The sequence below is a fragment of the Ambystoma mexicanum genome, chromosome 9 (genome assembly GCF_040938575.1).
Source record: "Ambystoma mexicanum isolate Mex_15411 chromosome 9, UKY_AmexF1_1, whole genome shotgun sequence".
Taxonomy (NCBI): Eukaryota; Metazoa; Chordata; class Amphibia; order Caudata; family Ambystomatidae; genus Ambystoma; species Ambystoma mexicanum.
Genome location: NC_090931.1, coordinates 456,508,309 through 456,519,259, shown reverse-complemented (window position 1 = coordinate 456,519,259; position 10,951 = coordinate 456,508,309). Strand labels below are relative to the sequence as shown.

At 44.7% G+C, this 10,951-nt stretch overlaps 1 long non-coding RNA gene across 1 annotated transcript in view; it reads right to left on the bottom strand.

Annotated features, from left to right (window-relative positions):
- Positions 1–307: 307 nt before the first annotated feature.
- LOC138488183 (uncharacterized) overlaps positions 308–10,951 on the bottom strand; it is a 361,019-nt gene continuing 350,375 nt past the window's right edge. Inside the window, exon 3 of the long non-coding RNA XR_011274601.1 lies at positions 308–3,530. This is a non-coding gene — a long non-coding RNA (uncharacterized lncRNA). The remainder of the gene's footprint in view (positions 3,531–10,951) is intronic.

Below are 10,951 nucleotides of genomic sequence, written 5' to 3'. Positions count from 1 at the left end.
ACTCATCGTTGCACAAGGAGCACAATATAATTCTTTTTTTTTTAACTTTATTTTAGTGCAGAGCAGAACATATATCCTCAGATACAGTGATAAATAACATTGCTATGTTTACAACATTCCTGGGTTTTAGTATCCACATATGCAAATAATGTATGAATCACATTTGTCTGAATATATTTACTCCGTGCCAGAGCCATCTTAACAGTTTTGGGGCCAGGGCACAGACAGCCTTTCCCCCCCCGAATCCCATGTCGCCCCCCGAAACCCATGTCCAACTCCCACCCCCCTCCAAACCCATGTCGCCCCCCGCGACACGACACCCATGCCCCCTCCCAATATGAAACATGAAGGGATTACATATCTCAAGTCCAATTCAACAGATACTCCTCTAAGATTTAAATAGATTATCTAGTTGTTAATAAAATATAAACATTATACATCTGTGATCTGTTTCCCCAAAAGGATGCTATACTAAGGACATTTCACTTTGTTTTTGTTTTGAATAATATATTAATTTTGAAAGAAAATAAAGGAAAAGGATTTTAAGCAAGTATTTATTAAACAAAATGAAAACCTAACAGTTCAACATGAACTTTCTTTCCTTTATGAATGTGTCCAAAGTACAAGCACTTGGAAAAACATGAAATAAATAAAGCAGTACAGAAATGACAAAAGCATGTAACAAAACATCAAAATTCACTTGGCATTTAATTTAATGCCTACGCGGCAAACAAATTCAAGTAATCCTAGAAAGAATGAGATGACAGTGAGGATATGCTTTTTACACCACCAACATTAAACTATGTGTTTCCTTCTAGATTTGCATACTGCAAAATCCTTAATTATTTCTGAAAATTCTATCTCTTGAACCATTTCAGGTTCAATGCTTAACAGAGCCAAAGCATTCAGCCTGGCATGAAGCATACGATTTCGTAGTTCACTTTTTATCAACTTCAATTTTGAAAATGAACGCTCTCCACTGCAATGTGTCACCATCATAGAAAGGAATATTCTTAATGCAATTTCTAGATTTGGGAATGCAGTGCCAAGCTTATCATTGTTTATTATCTTGTAAATACATTAAATTGACATGGTTTCTTTCTTTTTAAATGTATAATGCTTAAATTGCTTCCATTCAGAAATTAGGTTTGATCTCTCAAGATCTTGGTGGTAGTAAGAGGCCAGCTTTATACAATGTTCACTAATTTCTTTTCCATCCATGTCTCTCAGGTTCATGAGGAATCCAAATCTATTGCTGATATCTTTGTATGCGTCACCTCGTCTTGTTAACCCATTAATTATTGGGACCATGATTGGCAAGTATGTTTCTATGTGAAATTTCTGCCGTCCTTGAAGTTACCGTGTCACTAGCAGCTCCTTCATAGCCAGTTAGACGAGAGCTTCGCTGTTTCACACGTTTACCTTGGTCAAGGTTATATGCCTCTGGCGCTTTTGCCTTTGCCTTGACTTCATATTCATTAAATGTGTCTCTTATTTCTTGTACATACAACTTCAATGACTGGATTATATTAATTGTAACAGAGAGTTTGATATCTTCTTTCTGAACAATTTTGCTTGTTTCATTGAAACCTAACAATGTCATTCCAAACAATGGTTAGAAAAATGTTTTCCAGATTCTCCATTCTTTTAAGAAGACTTAGTGCATCGTGTGTGGTGTCTTTTGTTTGTGTGTTATCACTACTCAGTGAATCAAGAGCAGCTTGAATTGTTTCATAGCTATCACACAGAGCATTAACTGCATCTGCATGAGCTGACCATCTAGTGTCAGACAAGCGCTTCACAATCTTGTGAGCTGTACCTACAGAAGACACCAACACATTCCAGGGATGAGTGGAAGCAGAAGAAAATGTGTACAAATGTTGAACAAAGTCAAAATAAGAAACTACCTGCATGTTTCACTTGGCAGCCTTGGCACCAGCTGGAGTCAAAGAAGGTTCTGCACAGGGAACATAAACAGTACATTTGTTGATCTCTTTTATCCTTGCCTGCAAGCCTGAGTACTGTTCTGCCAAACTGGATGCATTGTTGTATGACTGGCCATGGCAATCTGATATGGGGATACCTGCCCCTTCCAAGAACTGGAGGACAACATCTGCAAGGTACTCTGCTCCATAGCCATGAATTGGGAGAAACTCCAGAAATCTCTCCTTTGGAGCATCATCCTTTACATATCGCACCGTAAAAGTCAACTGGTCGATGTGACCCACATCTGGAGTGGAGTCCACGCTAAGTGAATAATACTTAGCTTCTCTCAGTTCTGAAATAATAGCATCAGTGGGATGAATTCTTCACAAATATTTGCTGACAGGATGGATTTCCCTAAACAGCATTTCCATATTTTTTGATGTGTTCGTCCATGAAGGGATCAAATTGGCTGATCAGCTTCAAAATACCTAAATAATTTCCATTGTGCTGTGATCCTATAATCTGATTTTCTCCTCGGAATGCTAGACCCCGCGATGACATGAACTTTATAACTGCTACAACTCTTAAGCACATCCTGCCATGTTTTAACTATTCAGCTAATGCTGAGTCAATGCGGCCAGTTTCCTTTTGACGTTTCCAAAGTATTACCAAGCACCTTTCATGCTCAGTAGCATGTTCATGTTCATGAATGCAGAAAGATGCATCCTTCCAGTCATTAAAACCAGTTCTACTGAACGAGGAATCAGTACTAGAAAACAAACAGCAGACAAAGCAGTAAACTGAAGCTTGTGATGGGGAGTATACCAACCATTTGCAGTTTACAAGTTCACCAATCTTCATTTTTCGCTTAAATAAGGCTTGTGTTAAGCATCTTTTTTTTCTTTTGTCACCAAGTACATAAACACGGGTTGACTTGGAAAAATTGCTGTTGAGGTTTTGACAGGCTGACGAACCTTTTTTAATCCAATAATACCGCAATTAGTTTGTGATAGGATCCCATAGTGCAGGATCTGTGGAAGAACATGTGAAGCTCACTGATGCAGTTTCCAATATTTCTGCAGGCTGGTTGTCATCTTCTTCTCCTCCTCCTCCTGGTGCGGGGGAATGCTGCTCAGCCTCTATTTGTAGATGACCATGCTCACTGATGCAGTTTCCAATATTTCTGCAGGCTGGTTGCCATCTTCTTCTCCTCCTGGTACAGGGGAATGTTGCTCAGCCACTATTTGTAGATGACCACTGCTAGGTGAAGTGGGAACAGCAAATAACCCCTCGGTGGACTCAGCATGAGCCTCAATGTGCTCACTTTCGCATTGTGGTTGCTCCTCAATAGAAGTTTCACTACTAGATGGTTTTGGTTGTACCGAGAAAAAGGAAGACAGTTTTTGTTGATCACCATGCTTCTCTTTTCTTTCTACTTTTTTCCTTTTGGCACCTCCACTTTCATATGAACGCCTCATTGTGAGATCATGTATTGATTGGCTTTTTTTCTTTGCTAAAACTTAATTTAGCAGGAGCAGAGCCTTTCATTCAGATAGACTTTAAAAACGCTGTCTTGTGGCATCTTCTTCTCGTGGATTGTGAACCTGAAAAGGCAGAGTACAAGGGAATAATTTCAGTATTGTACCTTTGAAGTTTAAAACATGCCATAAATTAAAATATGGGGGTAAGGTAAGGGTCCTCCATATCCCGGCTTGTGTGGTGATAAATCTCTATGAAAATGGGGATAATCCTGAGGGTTTGCTTAGCTCACACACTAAATGATTATTATTAGACGACAAATGAAGATGGTCTGAAGACAGTAAGGGTGATTACTTTGATACTCAAGTCTATGTATCATAGACATTGACATCAAAACAGGTTGTCTTGAGTAAGCCAAGAAACATAACTTTGTGATGCACCTATGAATGGGCATTATTGTTATACGTAGCAACATGCATGGAATCTCGTACACGGAGAACCCTTCATTTATCAGCATTAATCCTTTTGTGGTCAATAGGTCTGGTACAACACATGAGTTATAATAACAGCAGTCCGTATTTAGGTTGCAGTCCGACTGTACTAACTGACAGCCCACTTAATATTATGCTTCAGTTGTTCATTAAACATGTCATATATGGTTCTTTGTATACAGCTTGGGCGGCAAAGCTGCAGACACAAGTCCGCTCTTTAAACAAAGATGACTCTGTGATGCTCCAGCGCTGCCCTTTTTATTTTGGACTGTCAGGTGTCTCTTGCGACACATATAATCCAGAAGTATTGCATTGGCGCACAGACAGGGTGGAATGACGTAGGAGGAGGGACACAGTCTCTGTAGGTGTTATTTGTATTGCATTTAAAGTTCCTGCCAGGGTTTGTTCACATCAGTCTTCTGAGAGTTAATGACTTGTTTGGAGTACACACACACTGAATGGGGTGCAAAACACTGAAGGAAACACAATGGTTAAAGGGACAAAGCACTGCAAGATATGCAGCAGGCGGTGTACCATGTATGTGCAGGGCAGGTATAAGGAGCAAATCATTGCAGAAAATGCAAGATGTCATTGTAATTGATTGAGCTCAGTTGGTTATAGTGGTGCATGTTTGAGGTGCTCAGAACTACAGGGCACAATGTGGAAGGAGGATAGCTTAGGGGCAACATGCTTGCCTTGGAAGCAAGACGAGTCGGAGCAACACAAGTTCAATCCCTGGGCCCGAACTTAGAAACCAGCGCCATGGCCGATGATGCTTGTGCCTCCTGCAGCACCTCATACCTTGGCGTGCTGCACTGGGAGGCATACCAGGGTAGTTGCCAGAGCAAGTCTTACCCCTGAGGTGGAAGGTGGTGGAGAGAGACCCCATTCCTATTCCCTCTTGTGCCCAGTTGTTAATGCCCCTCAGACCTTTTTAGAGGCTAGTACCAGGCCTCTAGACTGCTTTACTTGTAATGTCACTTTCGCTACCCCTGGCATTTTGGAGAACTGCGTTTAGCTAGTTTAGGTGGATTAAGAATATCTAAAGCAGTAGAAATCTAAGAGTTAAAGTTGCTCAGTCCGACTCCTGATTCACATTTGTTCCCACCGAATATATGACATGAAGCTATATGGAATGGAAACTCCAATGGTAAGTGCATTCCAGAGTAAAAGGGGGAGCTACACAGTAGAGTGTGACTCGCAAAATTTGGAGTTCCCAGAAGCTGCTGAGTGTGCAATGTTTCCATGTTAGAAATGAAAGGGCTCACCTGGGGATGCATGGTGCAATCAGCCCACATGTTAAAGTCCCCAGGGGCACTAAAATGAGTGGAGGATAAGGCAAGGTCTATAAAAAGGTCAGCGAATGAGAGCTCCGGGCAAGGTGTATGGTTATCAAACAATACTGATACCGCTACAGGAGGAAAATCAAGAATCTCATAAATAAATATTTCTGCATCGAAATAGGTGGACATTTGGGCAGAGGGTAGTAGCTAAGGGCTTGTGTCACGTTACGCTATATCCCATACCTGCAGCAATTGCAGGGCCAAAGGAGTCACAAGGCCAATTGTCCAGCTGTAAAGGGTGTTTAAGCAGCCAATGAGTGTTAAGCAGCAATGTTCTGTGATATGCATGTAACCCACACAGCACTTGCATAGTTGTACTTCAATAACCCATACCACCTTGCAGCATAGCCTAGATAAAGACTTGTTGTATACATTCGATCACTGTTAAAGGAAGTGACACGTGTTCATCATGACACACCCTTATGCGCGGTTATGCTATGATTCATTGCTATACTTAGTTGTGTTATTTAATTAAATGAATTAAGGTATGTTCATTAGCCTTGTTATGCAAGTATGCTGTGCTATGGTACTCCACGCTATGCTTCTTTTATTAAACTATGGTATACTGTTCTGGGTCATGTTATGTTTCGCTATGTTAGGTGTCGTTATGGAATGTTTGCTATAGTGTGAACAATACACTTGTGAGCAATCCACTGAAATATTTTCTTAACTTCAAAGAGCTGCAGTAGCTTGTCAGATAGCACAGAAAGTTGAGTGCTCATTCTGACATCTGTGCGTAGCTTGCTGATGCCGGTTCAAATCCTGTCATGACCAACTCAGCCCTTTATCCTTTCGAGGTCGATCATAAATTGACTACCACACAGTGTGGGATAATAATAACCTAGGATACCCGAGGGTTTGTAGTGCTATATAAAACTATATGTTATTAGATAATATTATAATAGGAAAGTTCACTCCAATATCATATCTCCTGCCGCGCATTACCTGCTAGGCTGCATCACTTACCAGCCAGCTGGGTGATCCCCGTTTGTGACCCCTCAGGCATTCACCCACCATAACCTGGAAGCAGATAGGCACACCGCCATCCCATCCCGGCACATTATAATTTCCGTATTGCCTATGTGAAACTTTTCTTTCATCGGCTAATGCAATTGTGTCTGTTTCTAAATTCATGCATTTATTATGAAATACAATGTCGGCCCACGGTGCTCCTGAATCACAGATCTTTTTTGCATCACTTCGGGGATACACCAATAGTTAAGCACTTTACAAGTGCCACACAACATAAGCAGCAAGGTAGATTCAAGAGTTACTGTACCTGCTGCAGTTATGTTTACCTACCTTGTAAATAACTTGCTACAATCCAGGCCATTCAAACTCAGTCATTTCATTTCATGTACCATAGTTTGCCATTGTAGAATATTGTAAATAACAGATGTTTCTATTACTCAAAGGCATGAGTCGCAATTTATCAAACCAACCTACCATAGTATATAATATATGCAATTTGAATGATGCAGCCATTATGCCTCTCCTGTTACCTTCGTGCCTTCCCCGCACATCCCTTTCCGTTTTCCCCCAAAGTGCTTTGAAACCGGCTCTAGGTGTTGCTAAGCATTTGATAAACAACCAAACATGCAACAGAACCTAGACTGAAGGTGGTTGCTTCCCACCCCACCTCTGGTCTCCACTTCTCTCACTCCTGTTCTACCTACATCAATGTGAGGACAAGACTTGCAAACCGTAGTCCACCCACACGTGAAATGTCCTCATGGTCACCCAGCTATGCCACCTATAGAAATGGTAAGCAGCAAGTAAAAGGTATTCATAGAAAATAAGAAATGCCATTTTTTAATTTTTTTTTATGGTTAAAATAAATTTCAACTTTTACAATATTAAGACAGATAAAGGGTGTGTCCTAGAAAAACAGACAATGGGAGCCAGCCAAGGGCTAAGAGTCAGAGACCCCGGACAATGTGGAGTGATTCAGGTCAAAAGACCACAAGCGAAGAGTCTTGCACTGAGACTGTAAGACAGGACTGCCAAGTTGGCGGCCCCAAGCACAAGGACTACAAGACCCTTTAGGATGCACTCAAAGGCATAGCTCTTTAGGGAAGCCAGCTGTGGTCCAATGACTCCAGGCCCCTGACTCAGAGGGGCAACAAGACAAGAGATGCTATCCATGGCCACAGACACGAGACTTAAGAGACCTCGAGGATGTGCGAGCGCACGCTGTCATGATCTCTGCTTCCAAAAGATCAGGACTTGCCCGACTCCCTTGGAAGCAGACCCATAACCCCGTTTCCGAGTGCCAGCCAGTCCCAATTGGGACCTTTTGGACCCTGTCCTGGCGCCAGTGGCACCAGGCTCATAAAGATGCCCAGTCCCAGCGCTGGAAGCGCCGGGCTCATAATGCTTGGGTGGACTTACCTGCAGCAGACCATGCTGCTTACTTACCTGCCAGTTGAACCCCTGATCCTCTTCTGTTTGGGACTACTTTTCCTGTTGGGTGGGGCAGGAGCCACTCCCTAGGTTCAGAACACTGGAACTCTTCTGGAAAGCAGGAACTCTTTTCTTACCTAGGCGTGGCTGTGGAAGGAGACACCTAAGCACTACAGGAGGCTATTTAAACCACACCCGATGGATGAATCTTGCTTTGTGTTATTCTGCATTCTCTGCAGCAGAACGCTCATCGTGTCTTCTGATTCTGATCCTGGGCCTAAGGGAACAAAGGCTTACCATCCTGGAATCCAGTCTTCAGCAGCACCTGTAAAGACAAAGAAAGAACAGGTTAGCACTACGGTCTTCAGTGGCAGCGCATCTCTTACCTGGTCCATCGGCTGTCACCAACGCCTCGCACTGCATTCCGGCATCTGAAAGACAAAAGCTTACCAGCTCTTCGCACGCTCCGGAGGCCTTCGGCGCTGCATCCCGCATCTGAAAGACAAAAGAAGGTGCGTTTAAAGACATTGGTCAACTTTATTACTCACGTGCCATTACTCCTTCCCACGCCGAATCCAGTGGGTATTCCAGCAACCTTCAGCTTCTCTAAAGCTCCGAACTTGTACCTGCAAGATAAAAGGGACAGTTAGTGTGCATCGTGAAGCAGGCTACAAGCGCTTACTTACGTGCTTCCAGGCGCTTCTATTCCTCACGCGGGTTCGATCCTCAACTCTCATCAGCCCGCCATCCGCCATCGCCGGAACCCTGCAAAACAAGAGATATCATTACAAAAGACTTTTAAGACATTTGAAGTGCCCAGAACTTACCGTTCGTGCAGTTAACGACGGACAGCAGTCCTCTGAGGTCAAGAGGCCTGCACCCTTATCCAGTGAAGAAACTGGTTACGGCACCCTGCCCCGAGGCAGATGGAGAGCTCGGCGTTCACTTATCTAAGGTGAGGGCGTTAACCTTTGGGGTTCTACAGGAGAAGAGAAAGGGAAGAGGAGAGAGGCACCCAATAACCCCAGTTCATTAATCCCATATTTTCTATCTGCAGACATCTTACTCTTCAAGTCAGACATACAGTGCACAGAGGTCCAGCCCAAAGAGCCAACCGTGTGTTACACATCACCTTTGAAGATACGGCATTCACCCAGTCAAGACCGGCGCCTCTGCGGGAATCAGGTGAGCGTTACACACATCCACACCTGCAAAATATACCAGCCAGGGGCCCCTGACAAATAACCAGTCGACCCCGCCGAGGAAGGATTTAGTGGCAATAAGATTCGAGGGGTTAAATGGGTATCCCTAAAGACTCGAGGAGCCTGGATGGCAATCACAGACACTACAACGGTGGCATGGCCGCACATGCCTGGGTGTGGGGTGTACCAGTCACAGGTCTAGAGGTTATTTTTTTTTTTTTTTTTTTTGGATTTGTAGAGCGCACTACAGCCCACCGGCATCGAGGCGCTATGAGGAAACGTAAGCAGACTTGATTCAGGGTTACAAGAATGCGGCACAGCACAGAAATACTTAGTACAACGAGCTTAGTTGCAGTTATCAAGGACATTTTCATGAAAGGTTAAACAGCATATGGAACAAGTGCAATGTCACACAAACAGCCTGGTTTTGATGGCTTTCCTGAAGGTTGCATGGGAATCAATCATCCTTATGGAAGGGAGGAGGGAGTTCCAGTAACTGGCCGCCATGTTAGGGAAGCTGGTACCGCCCACCCGCACTCTGCGGGTCAGGGGTACAGTGATTTTGTTAGTATAGGCAGCTCTAGAGGGTATGGATGGGCTGTGGAGGGCAATTATTTGAGCTAGGTAGGGAGGAGCAAGGCCATGAAGGCATTTGTGTATCAAGGCTAGTGTCTTGAAAGTAATTATTTCCTTGACAGGAAGCCAGTGGACCTTCCTCCTGACCTCAGAGATGGCCCTCGCCTTGAGATGCCAGTTGCAGCCCTCAGGGCATTATTCTGTGCTAGTTGAAGTTTGGCAAGACTTTTTTGGGAGGTGCCAACAAAGAGGGCATTGCAGTAGTCCAGCCTTGACCCCATTATCGCCCTAGCAATGGTGAGGCAATTCAGTTGGGATAGGAAGGGTCTAGCTGCATTGAGGAGTTATAACATACTCAGGTGACGGGTTATCCTACCCTCACAAATACAGGGAATACACTGTATTCATATGCCATTGGAGTGTAGGGGAGTTGTGTGGGGCAAAGGGGAGGTTTGTCAGAGATCCAAGGGACAGGGCTGTGCTTATATGACAGAGCCATATTCAGAGAACCTACAAGATGGTCTCATTGGGGGGGTTGGTGATAATGGAGCCTGTTGGATTTTCACAACAGGCTCTATTGCTGTGTTTTGCCTCGAACGTCCCCACCCCGCTCCTGCTCCATACAGCCTGCTGCCTTGGTTCATATGTCCATATTCCCCCACTATGTGACTACTCCTCGAACGCCCACCCTTTATACGCCCTGTACCGCTACTGAAAATATACCCATTTTAGCAGCATGTTCAGGTAAGATTCGTTTTAGAAAACAACTTGCCGGAGGCCCTACTGGGGCAAAGGAAGAGGGACTGGGGATTGTGACCCAAGCCCCGATCGCCTGAGGAACGGCAGGCAGAGAGCCCAGGTTGTCCATTGAGCACATCTCCAATGAAAGGTAGGGTTACGCCTGAGACAACTCTGAGTGCCATCTCAAATTCTAAGAAATGCGAACTAGGGTCCTACGCTTTTTATTGCCGGCAGATCTTTGCGTTTCAGACAAATGTGCACGACTTGCAGAACCCCTTGCCATGCTCTTAGGGAAATGAGGGGAGGTGCTGTGCAACCCCCTCACTGCCAATGTCTCTCTTGTCTATAATACACCCTGCATACATGCTCTGCGCCCAAGCTCCTTTCTGGAATCTGCTGCACCCCCAGTGCATGCATTTCATGGCCGCGTGTACGGACAGGCCAGCATCAGCCACTATCGCACTGGCTAAACGGATGCACACGGCATACAAATGGCTCTGTCTGCCCCCCACGACCGGCCCTGGTCACAGAATCGGTGACCTGGGCCCGGCCTGGCACTACTAGCAGCAGCAGCAGCAGGTCAGGTCACACAGATAGCCGGGCCTGGGCGGCAGCGCGGCCCCCTGGTGTTGTCCTGACGCCTCCTGGGTGCTGGGTCCTGGCCAGGGCCCTGGGCCCAGGAGGACCAGGAGTCAGGACACCAGCAGGGACCGTAAGCACCGGAACTGGGGGCCTTGGTTGGAATCACTTTGAGGGCACTTACGGTCACTTTACCTGATTTGGAGTTGGC